Consider the following 14,366-nt stretch of genomic DNA (forward strand, 5'->3'; position numbering starts at 1 on the left):
GAAATTTAAAGCAGCCAGGAGACTCCAGTGTGTCTCATTCTGGACAGACATCACAGATTTAATGGTTTCTCTAACTGTGTTACTTTGGTATTCACTGTAAATCACTCAGATGATCTGTCGATGAAGTCTGAGGTTCTAAATTTAACTTAATGTGAGTATTTTTGTCTGTCATTTGTCATTTTATTTATGAATTTAAGTACGTTTTAACAAGGTCCTTATTTCTGTATCTGTTTATTTCAACATTTTTGCTCAGGCGGAGTTGTACCTAAAAGTTTGCCTCATCAATCCATAAAGATAATCAATAATGATTACAAATAATTAAAAGAACCAATGGAAAATCAATAAATCACATTAGCCCAAATGTGTCTAAAATGATGAGACACAGGAGTGAATCAGCCTGTTAGTTTTAGCTATCAGATAACCTTCATTGCTGCCAGATCAGATAATGACGTCCCATTGTTTGGCAGGATGTGGGGTCAAAAGTTGTGTCACGGACTTTCAAAATAAAATCCTGCTGGTTGATTAGACTTAATACAAGTATATTAATGAATATAAATGTTAAACAATCTTTTTCATTTCTGATTTCTCCAGGGAAAAATATATATATTGTATTGTATGCATTATATAATTGTTCTTGCATGCAGTTAGTTTATTTTTACCCATGCCTATCCCCACAAATTTATATAAAAATATTTTTCACCCCTTACACAACCCTCATCCAGCCCAGTGCAGGATTCTACAGGGAGGACAATCAGCCGTCTAAGTCCTACGCAAAGTCCCTGACACTGGCTAGACTAGGTTCTTAATGCTTATGGATGGATTTCAGCAACCCTCAGCCTCACCCAAGGCCCATAAGCAGCCGTGGTTATTTACACCAGGGTGCAAAGATCATCGTTGGCTGTGGACACCTGGGTGCTAATAACATCTGGCAAAATAATAATGGCACCAAAGCCCCATTGCTGATATTAGTATCTATCAGTGACCCCCACCTCGTGGAAAAAGCTTTCATGAACTGAAAGCTGAATGACTGAGGACTGTTACATCAATCCCTGACATGCGAGCAGAAAACGGACACTTAATTTGATAAAAACGTCATGATGATTATCCTGCTGACATGCTGTCAGTCACAGATTTTGCAGAGCTGAGTGATGTATTGTGTGTGTGTGTGTCAAACTGCATCATCCCTGCAGTGGAAGCAGTGTTATGACATCTGTACTTAGACTGAAATTGACAGCATAAATTACAGCTGTGCAGCGATCACATAGACTTCTGTGTGTAAATAAAAAATGATTTTTGGATTTTAACCACCGTAATTATTTCTTCAGTGCAGTGAGCGGAGGGCAGAGCCATAACACAGCTTGGTTTAGCTTGATAGCTTTTGTTTGGGAGACTTGATTAGAGTTTTTTGATCAAAACTCGATGTTTTGCTCTGTTTTCATCTTTACAATGAGGAATTCCTTCCGTGAGGTTTGGTCTGTGATGAGAGGGTCAGGAACCACAGGAATCTGCTTCAATTGCTAAAAAAGACCAATCTATAAAAACACATCAAAACGCTGCAGTCGGAAAATTCTGTCGACAGTGAATTTATTTCAGGAGAGGAAGAGTGGTCGCGTTAATCGGGGGAAAATGAACCAAAACAGAGGCTTTCTTATATCTTCTGATCTTGTGGCTCCTTTAATTTTTTATAACTGAACCATATTCACAAGTAATTACTCTGCTTTTAATTTAACAATGTTAAATTCGAGCTGTTTTGAATATAAAATCCAATTATTCTCACATTAGAATGAACCACTATTAAAAGAGTTTAAAAATACACACTTCCAGATTCTGTTATAGCACCCAAAAGTGGTCTAAATTCCAACATGTCCGCCAAACTCTCTGCTGCTGTTTTAAAACTCAACTGTGCGCTGTGAAATGAGGAATTTGGTGGTACTACTGGGCCATTTAATACAATCAGGGACTATACCTTCAGCTGAATGTCTCTTCTTCATCTTCAGTCCAAAAATGTTAGATTTGGTATCAGTCCAATCACAATAGTGTACATAAATAGGGGTGGTGTTTTTTTTTTCTTTTCATGTCTTTCATACTGGCAGACAGAATTGACTTTCAGGAGTCAGGATAGGTGATTAGCCTAGCTTAGCATAAAGACTGGACGCAGGGGGAAACAGCTGACCTGGATGTGAGGATGTGAGTCAAGTTGAAAGAGAGGCCCCAGGAAAAAAAGTTTTGGAAATTCTGATCTTGAGTAGTGGTTCCCAACCTTTTTTCCCTCAGAGCTGCCGCTGCTTGTATCTAAGGAAAGCTGAGCTCCAGCCCACACTCAGGTGCACTCACACCATAAGAATAAGTGATTCATTCCACATTTATATTGTTTATATAGTTCCATTTTTTAATATTTTCCCTTTTTTATATTGTTCCTGTTTTTAAATTTCCTTCTGTTTAAATTAATCATATATTTTAAAAATATTTTTTTCTTGTTTGTATTGCTAATTTATTGTTAATTTATTTATTGTGGGACTAATACAGAATTATCTTATTTTAAATTTACTGCCCAAAATCAACATTAATTATAATTGTTTCCATTCTTATAACATTTACCTTTGGTAAAGTCTCTGTTCTAATATAGCTTAGCATTTTTTCTTTTAACAACCCAACAGAGGAACTTATACACATTCATCATTACCAAAATAACAATAATAATTCATTATCAGTTGTGGCCAAAAAGTAGCAGACTATTCTTAATTGAAGACAAAGGCGTGTCTCTTTTTAAAGAGTTTTGTTTCCAGACTTTTGTATAAATTGTGATTTTAGTCAACATGTGGAAATCTGATTATGAGGACCACAGAGCAGGCAAAGTCTTGAGGACCTCCTGTGAGTTCTGGCACCCCCCTAAGGGGGGCCTGGACCCCAAGTTGGGAACCAATGCTCTAGAGTGCCCTTCTGGTGGACAAAACATGATAAAGTGCATCATGACTTTTAGCAGTACCTCTTCCACATACAGTTGGTGCCCTTATTTTTTTTGCCCTTGCCCCTCAGATAGCCTGAGTCCACCACTGACTAGAGGGTTACTTACAGCATTGAAGCATACGGCCACTAGCCAAGCTGCTATGAGTAAAAATGGGTTGTAATTTCATTTGATGGTGAGTTTTATTTTTGTTGCAGCTTAACATCTGTTAATAAATCACATTAACTTTAGTGGCCATGTGCAGACAATCTGCAGAAAGGTTCAATGTGAATAATATGTTTAATATGTTCAAGATGGTATTTTGCTGCTGATAATAGTTGCATATGAACACAACATTTGGGACATGAGGATGTACAGATCATATAGTCAATCATACAGTTCTGTTTTTTAGCTGTCACCCCCCCCCCCCATTCAGTCCAGTGTTGTAGTCTCTGATCAATATGAGTCGAGCATCTGTACCCAACCAGCTACTGTGACACACCTGAAAACACAGAGTTTAACAGAAAGGCTGAGCGTGTAAATATATCTGACTGTGTGTGAGAGAGGAAGACTGAATGAGAAAGGCAATATAAGAGGGAGAGGAGAAGTGAAAAGAGTCTGTGAGAGTATTCCTGCCTTCACACACACTGTAAATCTCTTGCTGTCAGACATATGGCTTTCGTATGTGGTCAGGGTGACTTTGTGCGATCTAATGACGATTTGCTTGGAAACGGGCCCACACAGCCCCAGCGCCGGGGACTGCTTGGATATAGTTTGGACATTACGTAAACACCAAGGGAAGCCTAATGCCTGGAAAGTTGAGGAAGGTGAAATCCTCAACATCTGCAGATGCATCGCGGGCTGCTGTGTTCGCGGCTGACGAGTCAGCAGAAGGTAAAGGGATTAACTCTTCATCCGTCTTCCCTCCAGACTGTTTTCGGTGAGAGAGGCAGTGCAAGGTGAAGCCGGATCCCTGAAGATTTATTCACACACCCACGCCATTTCAGCCTCCGAGAGCCGAGGCAGAAACAGGGAGGAAGGTACAGATATAAGAGCGTCTCTGAACTTTAAGTCATTACAGAGAAAAGGCAGCTTTACAGTTTGAGGAGAAAAGAGGAAAAAGTAACTCATCGCCGGATGGAAAATCTTCCATGACCTCGTCACCCTGGACATATTTTCGAGCGTTAACATGTGTCAGCCTTTACAACACAGCCTCGACTGATTTTCTCCCCCCGTGTCCTCCTCACTGAGACGACTATGACCTCATGTAAGAGCCTGACCCACAGCAGATGACAGCGGGGGAGGATGATGTGTGTCACTCAAACTCAAGCTGTGATATATTTTTCCTACCCGACAGAACTCTTGACAGGGGGGAGTTCAGTTTCAGCAGTTCATTTCACAACTCCTTGAAATGACTTTTGGATGTTCTCCCGATCTTTTCTCATTTTGTTTCTAATCAGCCAAGAGAAAGCAGATGTTATAGAGGCTATTGTGACCTAAATAACTCAGAGCGTATCATGTAGCACTCACTGCCACGTTTGTCAGTTACTATAAAACTAGAAAATCTGGGGGAGGTGGAGCAGTAAGGTTACCTTGCAAGATCATGCAAGAATCCATCCTGCCAGGCTTCAAGTCGGCCGTTTGCACTAAAAGTGGTGCAGCCAATCAGCATCCTAGGACGGACTACTGGCAGCTACTGGTGTGGGTTTAGGTATGATGACAGCATGGAAGTGACCTGACTGGAACAAACAATGTCAGCTCCTGAAGATGTTAGCATAGATACTGTGATAGCATCAGATATATCAGAACTGGAGAGTATTTCTTCAGGTTTTTCTCCATGGAAAAAATGTTTGATCAGATTGGTTGAAGATGGTTCATCCAATCATCTGCACCATATCTGGGTTCTTAACTATTTTTAACATTGATATCTGGGTTCCTAACCATTGTGAGCATTGATATGGGTTCTTAACAATGTTTAGTGTGCATATCTGCGTTCTTACCCATTTTAAGCACTTATGTTTGGGATCTTAACCATTTTTAATGATGATATCTGGGTTCTAAGGGCAAAGAATGGCAGTGAAGGCTATTCTCAATGGAAACAATGTTTTCACTCTTCTCTCAACTGGCTTTGGCAGGAGTTTGATCTGATTGGTTGAAGTTAGCCTATGTTAGATGTAATAGACAGATGGTTCATCTAGAATCATCAGAATTTGTTAGGGATATAAACATCATCAGACTCAATACTAGTTGTGGTGATGTTGAGGTCACGTGACCATGTAGTGTAGTTTGTTAATAGCCAAACATTAGCTTTTTACTTGCTTTTGTTAGTCACAGGTCTTATTTTCTGCAATAAACCAAACCCCCACTGGCTTTTTGTGGAGGGAATCAGAGTATTGTTAACTTCCAGGCTGGCTTACAAAAATACATCACCCTGACAGCACTCTATAAACCTAGCCTATACTACCAAATTCTGGTGTCTTTGCATAACAGAGTTTATTGGCTCCAAAACTTTTTTGTGACATTTTTGTACTTGACTATTAGATGAAAACACAGCTAATGAGAATGATTCTTTGAATTTCAGAGCAATCGGACAATTTATAACAAGTTGTTAGGAACATGGTTTGATAAATGTATTTGGAAATTCAGATTTGATTTGAAAGTTTTTTGTTTTTTTTTAATTAAATTTTAACTTGGAAATAGTTGCACAGCTGCTGCCAGGTATATTACCAATTTACGATAATGACTTCTGGAAAACTTGAGGTCTGTGTCATTTTTATCTCCAAAAGAGCTACAAAAATTCAACTCTATAAACAGAAAGTGATTTAAAATGTCAAATGTACAAATCCATCATCCACTATCTCCCACCTCTGATGGAGAAGATAGTAGTTAGTTGAAGGATACTTTACTTTGCACACAAACAGACAGCATCCTTTGATTGAATGATTGTCTGAAGATATCTGCCAACTGTAATCTCATTTCCCGCACTGCCTCTTGCACTCAATGCCTCTTGATCTCGCCCTCACTAGAAATCACTGAAGTTTCCATCCTCTGTGATGTAGCCAGCCAGACCCTCTCCACCAGAAACACGCAAACACACACACACACACACACACACCGAGGGAACCGGAATAACATCTGTTCTTCTGTTCTTCAGACGCACCTAGCAGGCACAGAGCTGCACAAAAACAAACAGCACACTCCCTCACAACCACACAGGACCAAACATAAGCACTCACATCCCACTGTAAGCAAATATCCACCGCATTAATATGTCATAACCATAATACATGTTTATTCTACAAAAACAACAAAGCTTTCCTCTTGGTCATATGTGTTACTGTGTAAATGCTTTATCATAAGGGTGGGATTAAAGCCCTGACATGTGGTGTTCTCTTGTGACATCTATATAATTATGATGCCATATGTTTTTGTTCACAGAAAAAAATAACAAATCCCAGTGAACATTGGTGTAGTATATATTGCCTTCAGCCCAGTATTCTCAGTTTCCCCACAACAGATACATGGAGGCACAGGGACTCTTTTTTTTCTTATGTGGGAAAAGACTGTGTATGGTATATTACAGATTGCATTTTATTTTTATTAGTTCTTGGCACAGGTTTTATCTGTAATAATAATAGTCTAAGTTAATTGCTTAGATCTGAAGCTGACATGGTGTAACACATCTTCATACCTAAATGATGGAATAGGTTTTATATGATGGATGTTGAACATGAGGTTAAGACCCCACATATCAAGGTTAAAAAATGTTAAGAACCCAGATATCAACACTTAAAATGGTTGGGGACCCAGATATCAGTGTTAAAAATGGTTAAGAACGCAGATATCAACGTTAAAGATGCTTGAGAATGCAGATATAAGTGTTCTCAATGCAAAAATGCTTAAGAACGTAGATATAAGCACTAAAATGGCTAAGGACCCAGATATCAATGTTAAAAATGGTAAGGAATGTAGACATAAGTGCTAAAATGGTTAAGAACCCAGATATAAGCATTATATGAATGTTTAATGTTGTTAAATGGCAGCACCTTGAAAAGATTCAGGAATCAAAACTACATGGCTAGATCCAGGAAAAGATGATCAGTCACATGACAGAAATCATGAAAATAACAAAACTTCGAAAACTCACAATTTGTTTAGGAAACAGTCATGACTTGCTTTTCCCCCCGTGGATAAAGGCAGTGGTAGTGGTAGTGTTTCCATGGTAAAAACCATAAAATATGACATCACTATGAAAAATATGTAAAGGAAAATCTTATCCTGCGTCTTTTAACTGCCTAATGTACTACTCAATGTAAGTTTGCCTGGGAAAATTTTCACAGGCTAATGTCATCTGATGTCTCGTAGAATCTGACCTGGTGACAGCCTTTAAGAATAACTACACAGTAATAGCCAATCGTCTTGCAGATGGTCTTTAATTATGTAGGTCACATAGAGGCATCACTAATAAAATGAGACTGTTTCATAACCAGTTAAATACTCCCTACAGTTGACTACAGTGTGGTGCTTTCAAGAAAACATCTGGCAGGTGATTGGATGAACCATCTGTCACGTCTAACACAAGCTAACTTCAACCAATCAGTACAACTCACTGAACCGAAGTTGACCAGAAGACGAGTGAAAACATCTTTTCCATCAATAAAAGCCTTCAGTGTCGTTCTTTGCTCTTCTTTCAATGAAGAAATACTTTCCAGTTCTGACATAACTGATGCTATCAAAGTACCTGTATTGTTTTATAATATTAAAATGCATTATATACAACCAGGGTACCACTGAAAATGAGACCTTGATCTGAGTGGGTTCCCTGGCTAAATAAAGGTTAAATAAATAAAATAAAGTCTATGCTAACCTCGTCAGGAGCCACCACTGTTTCTTCATACATGAGTCGTTTCCATGGATGCTTCTCAGTGTTGGCAAACCTAAAACCATGGCTATAGGACACCTAAAGTGTGGATACAAATAGATAGGTTGCAGCCTGGCAAGATGAATTCTGGTGTGATCTCATGATCTCACAAATCCAGCTGCCTCGCAAGACTTGTCCACCAAAATATACCACTAGCACTGAGCGTAATTTGCACAAAACTTGGGAGGTGCCACCAGTTGCCATGTAACCAGTAGCTTTCTACAGGTTATCTTTCCCAACCTGACAGAGGCTTGATGGGAGGCCACAGTTTAACAGAATAGCCGAACAGTGGATTACTATGTATTGAATTATATGATTGATATATAATGCATGTATTTCCTGTCATGTTCAGTAATATGTTGTTGTATGTTGTATGTTCATAATGAAGGAAAATGTCACTAAATGCAACAGTGTGGCTTATTGATGAGGGCAACAATGGATGTGCTGCTCTCCCAGCACTGGCTCTGCGTTGAGTTTCAAAATACCAACAGTGAGCTGGGAGGAAATGTTGTCAAGCCCCATAATTCACAAGCTCTTATTAGGTTATAAACAGTTTGCTGATATTTGAATTGGTGGGAGGACTTCCTGATGAGACAACCTGGGGGGAAAACAGTTGCCTCCGCATTGGGACATTACGTTATTCAGGTTGAAGTTTAATTTGATTTGCTCTGGGCTCACTGTGCTGGTGCTGAAGTGTATTATTTTATGCAGATAAAGTAGTAAATGTGCTCAAGTTATTACTGGGATATCTTAAAAAATATACTGACATATTAGAAATGATTTATTCAGCAACTACTAAGTCTGTTGATACAATTGCCTTTCTAAAACTTTTCTTTTTTTTTTCTTTGGTGGTTTCATTTTCTGATCAATACCTAAAACCGACATGACTGGTGAGTTTACAATTAATTATTAAAGTCATTAACCCATCCTATTGCGTCTAGTCGGGTTTGTGCAATCTTTTTTCACTGTTGGAGTGCATCCATTTCTTATCTGCTCTCTTCATGCATTTTCTGTTCTAGTTATTTATCTGTGTCTGTTCTGCTGCTGCTGTGAAACTAAAATTTTCTGCCTGGGATGAATAAAATCAAAGGATTGTTTTCACCAGTTATTTTGTAGCTTACCTGACATGGAATAATCTTCATTTTTAATGACTGATGAGTTATCATTCATCTTCTGTAGTCTACTGATGTTTCCTCTTGACTAGAGATGCTTAGGTCATTTGTCTGTATTGGTGATGATCAGTGATCAAATATTTGACAAATGTAAGATTTTGCAGGATAAAGGCAGAATGAGCAGGACTTTCCTTTAAAATAAAAAACAATGTATTGACTCATACAGAAATGATCCCTCGCAATCATCACTTATGACCCATGAGAAGTGTGTGGTGGAGTCTGTATCTGCAGACCTGCCCTCAAACAAACAAACAAACAATCACAACCAACCAACCAACCAAAAGCAAAAAACTAACTATAACTAACAACTAACCATAACCAACAAAACAAATAACAACCACATCCACAACCAACCAACCAAACAGCCAAACAAACGCATGCATCTAAACCGACCAACCAGTGCTGGAAGCAAGCAAACTAAAAACCAACCAACCAACCACAGAATCAGTCAACCAAACAACCACAGCAAATCAACAAACCAACCAAACAAACAATCATACATCCTATCAACCAACCAATCAAACAAACAAGCAAACAAACAAGCAAACAACCATTCATTCAACCAACCAAGCACAGCCAAACATACAGCCAATCAACCAACCAACCAAACAATTAACCAAACAATCAAACAAACCAACCAACTTGCTAAGTTATTATTGAATGATTTTGGCATGGATTTTCATCATACAGACACATTTAAGAGCTAAAAAGACAAGAATCCTGCAGGAGGTCTTCATTTTTCACCAAAGTTGTTGTTAATATAATGCTATAATTCATCTAAATAAATGATTAACGAACAATTGATATAGTCATTAGTTACATTGACATATTCAGAATACAGTAACGGTTTTGTAGTTTGCTCATGCATTCATGTCACAGTTGTAATAAACTGGAATGATTCTTTAACATGGCCACATATGATCAGCAAATGTCCATCAGTAGCCCTGAGGAAGCTGCTGGCAGCTCTCCTCTCTCCTCACTGTTGTGTAGTAGTGTGTGCTCAGTTTTGTATTCTGCTGGCCTGCAGCCTCCCCTCACAGAATAAACAGCCTCCCCCTGCCTGCTGTGCTGCAGCTGTGCTCAGATGCTGCAGATGCCTCGTGTTGACTGGCTGGTGGGCAGAAAAGGAGGACTGGGTCTGCCTGCCGTCATAAAGCAGTTACTGACACGCAGAGCTGCCTGAGACGGAGGAGCAGCGGGTCAGACTGGAGCCCCGCATGCGACTGGCTGCCAGGTGTTGGCCGGCGCGGCTCACTGGCTGTCTTTAAACATGCACACTAATTACAGTCTCTCAATCACACATACGTATGCCAACAGGCATGTTACATGGAAGCTGACACATAAATGAACACACACATGTAGACTAGGGAGAGAAATGTAGAGTAGTTCCTGTCCCTGTGATTGTACTTTCAGGGGCAGATTTGTGCTTTTTATGATAATTCCATTAAAGTGAATTATATTATGTTAGTATTTCACCTTTGAGAACAAAACAATGAACTGCATATAAATCTTACATTTGTTATTGTACTGATGATGACTAATGGAATTATTATTTTCTACTGCTTTGGGCTGTGTGCTTTGTTCTGATCACCCTTAAAAAACTCACTATAGATCCCAGCAAAAAATCAAATGAAAGTATTTACTTAACTAATGTTTCAACATCTACAAGATAAACTGGCACAAAATATGGCAGATACACGGAAGCATAGCTGGAAAGTACAGATACTTAGTTACTGTACTTAAGTTGATTTTTCAAATCTTCCATTTTCAACACAGGCTCATTACTTTAGTTTTAATTCATTTGAGTTTTTTTTATTTTTTATTTTGCATCATTGCATACTGCCTTTCCAACATCAAGACCAACTTTACTGTCCAATTTAAATGACTGGAACAATAACATAGAAAAGACAGTTCAATTCCTTAGTGTGTCTATCAGTGCACATCACACATAACAATAACAGTAACAAGATGTAAAACATGTAACAAGACAAGAACAATGTTTAACACAACAGCGAAGAACACATGATGAAAACGACAAAGATGTAACATGACATAACATGATCTATCTCAAGAACGTTCAAGACCGTCCTGACTTGGTCTCAACTGTTCCAAGTCTTGGTCTTGTCTTGGTCTTGATGCACTCTGGTCCTGGTTTTGACTTGGTCTTGACAAAAAGCACTTGATTAAGTTTTGGAAACTACTTATATACAGAACTTATGTACAAAATGTACATAACTTAAGATGTACTTATGTAACATCTCAAAAAGAAGTCAATGTTTACTGTTGGTCGGTCGGTCTCCTGCGTTTATTTGACCCACAAATCCACCCAACCTTCTCCTTCATGTGTGGACTTTCACACTCTTTATACTACGTCACCTGACTTCAAAACAACCCTAGACAGGCACCACCAGAGTCTGAAGCACTGACCAAACTGCTGCATCTGATGCATTACAAGTGAGAACAGGCTGGTCTAAATACATGGGAAAGGACCTGTGAATACTAATAGAATTTAGATACAGAACCTGTTTCAGTTAACACATGCACTGTGGATGGTTCCATATGGGGAGGTCTTTCCACACTCAAGGGAGCAACAGATCAGCTGTAAATGACTCCCGCGTCTGGCATTTCCAGAGATGAGGAAGGCAGCTGGATCATGGGAAAGCTGGAGGGGAATGATGATGTGCAAGCTAGAATTTCATGTGAGAGCGAGGCTGTTTGGTGGCCACCTGTTTGTGGACAAGATACTGCATGCACTCTGTAATGTTTGGCTGTCCCATCACTGAAAGATCTCATCCCGGTTGCTCTTGACAACGTGACAACAAAGGGTCACAAGTTGTCCTTGTGACCTAAATTCTCCGGCCCTGGACTTGCACACAGAACCAGATCGCAGAAATAAACATGCCTTTGGAATGATATCTCTGCTCCTGATGGTCCCCATGGAGCTATCAGTATCAGAGAGCATAATTTCAAATCTAAGGCACGTCTGCTCATTCGGCAAATCTCCTCTCCGCTGAGTGTCTCCCTCTCGGCACTGTCCGCTCCCCTGGGCACAGGCCAGCCGCTCTGTTTCCTCAGCTGGGGACGGGGGAACTCAGCCAGGCCCATTTGTCTCCATCAGCAGAGAGATCTGTCTCAACAGAATAATGCTCAGTGATCCAGAACAGTTCATACAGCTCTGAGTTTGCAAAATAACACACATTGCAGAGCTGCTGGCTGTTTTAAAGGTGCTGAAGAGTGTGCTGAAAGCCAGCGTTTAGTTCAATTATACAGAGTGAAGGATTGAGGGTTTGCTGAAAGGCTGAAATTTTGTGTGCAGGAAGCAGCACTGTTACACTGATGTGTCAGTTTGCCAATAGTGGCCTTTAAATAAAAACTGGACACCAGCCAGTAAGCTGTTATAATGGAAGTGATGAAAAACAAACAAACTCTTGGTGTCAGTTTTAGAACTCATAGTCACTGTTAATAAAGTTAAACTATCGATCCAGGTTGTCAAGCACAGACAGTCAGTCAGTTCCACTTCTTTCGGCAGAATGATCTAAAACCTGGACTGTTGTTTCACACCAAATGTGTGAGGAGAAGTCATTCCACTCAGGAATGTGTAGGAGGACTTCACTCTTCTTCGAGGAGGTGCTGACTCACCTGTGCAGTCATTAGTCTAAATGATCTAAATGCTGCTGCAGATACTTTTCTACTGTGGTAAGAAAGAATCCTGAAAGATGCCCCGAGTGTTATGGTTTTGGGGGTGATTTACATACAGTTGCATCAGAAAATACAAAACATGGCAATATTTACCAAAAAAAAAATATCAGTATATTACTGTGTGTCTTATTCTTCTGTGCTACAGAGCTCCATTGTTGTCCAAAAACAAAAAAAGTTGAGATAGAATAAAAAAATGCTTTTTTAACTCCTTTAGATCACATCCCAAGTCATACCGTGCACCTATTTAACAATGTATGTCAAAAGATACATAAAAATCATTTTTTTTTTATTTTTCTTTCAAATCCCAATCATGTTTTTCCTCCTGTAAAACAAAACATGATGCATACTTATGTAAGCCAGAACTAACCTGCTCCAACCAAAATTATCACGACATCCATCCATCAATCATTCTGCAACTTTTAGTGGCGCTGAGCTGAAATTTTATCTTTATCTCTTTCATTTTATCCAAACTTTAAAAGTACATCAGTGAACCATATTTTTGCACTTGGTAACATGTTCTTTCATTATCATGAACACACAAACTGGAGTTTATTTTGACTGACCCAAATACTCACCAGAGAACCAAGTGGATGAATCCACTGCTGAAAATAGTCCCCAACAAATGAAGCGTTTACTCCTCTGACAGTGCCCAGCTGCTCCAGAAAATGACTGAGCCTTTTTAAAAAATCAAACTACATATTTTTGAGCTTTTTCTAAAGATTTACATTTTCAGTAGGAACCAATAGGCTTGGAACTTGAAGTGAAAAAGTATTGAGAGACGGACTCACACATCATTGGTTTTGGTTCACAATAAGAAAAATATAGCACCTTCTGCTATGATTGAAGAAGACAGAAACTCAGGTTCCACTAGCAGGTCAAATGAAATGATCAAATAACTTACAATTTTGTATTCTTACAGCCTTTTCCATAAAGATGCATAAAATGTTTTCGTAAATAGTGCTACAGAAAGGGTAAAGGCATTTTGCACTCAAGTGGCACTAGAGGAAAGTTACTGAGTATCTAAAGCAAGCATTCATCCTTAGGATCATGACTGAGAAACTGGATCTGATGGTTGTGTGAGAAAAAAAAGGTCAAGAAGTCAATGTCTGTGGACCATGAATATTCACCGAATGATTCATACTGTACAAGTCGGGGCTGCTGACCTCATGCTCTGGACTAAAGTCCTGGAAAACAATCATAATCACTGTCCTCGGGGCCCAGCACCAGAGAGACAAAAGTGCTGATATCACTGTTAGCCTTCAAAACCTTTATGTACACACTCTAACAAAGTTCCAACAATATTCCTCCCTGCCAACAAGGGACACCATCCATTATCTGCTTCAACAAATACCTTGGTATCGAAGAGGGCAAAAACACAAATATCTCATCTTTTTTCCCAGAAGACTTTATGCTTTCATTAGCTTATTTCAGAGTTGGTAAGCCAAAACCTCATCTCCTTGGCCTCCGGCTCTCTGCACCTTTGTGGAGTCACAGACAGTTACTATTTCAAACTTCAAACAACCTTTCTGGGATATAAGGTTGACATCATGCCATAGGCATGTTTTTACAATCTAGTGCCATAGCTCCATATTGCCATTTTTCTGTGGGACTCATGCACCTCAAAAAACTT

The sequence above is a fragment of the Lutjanus erythropterus genome, chromosome 24 (genome assembly GCF_056507025.1).
Source record: "Lutjanus erythropterus isolate fLutEry1 chromosome 24, fLutEry1.hap2, whole genome shotgun sequence".
NCBI lineage: Eukaryota > Metazoa > Chordata > Actinopteri > Lutjaniformes > Lutjanidae > Lutjanus > Lutjanus erythropterus.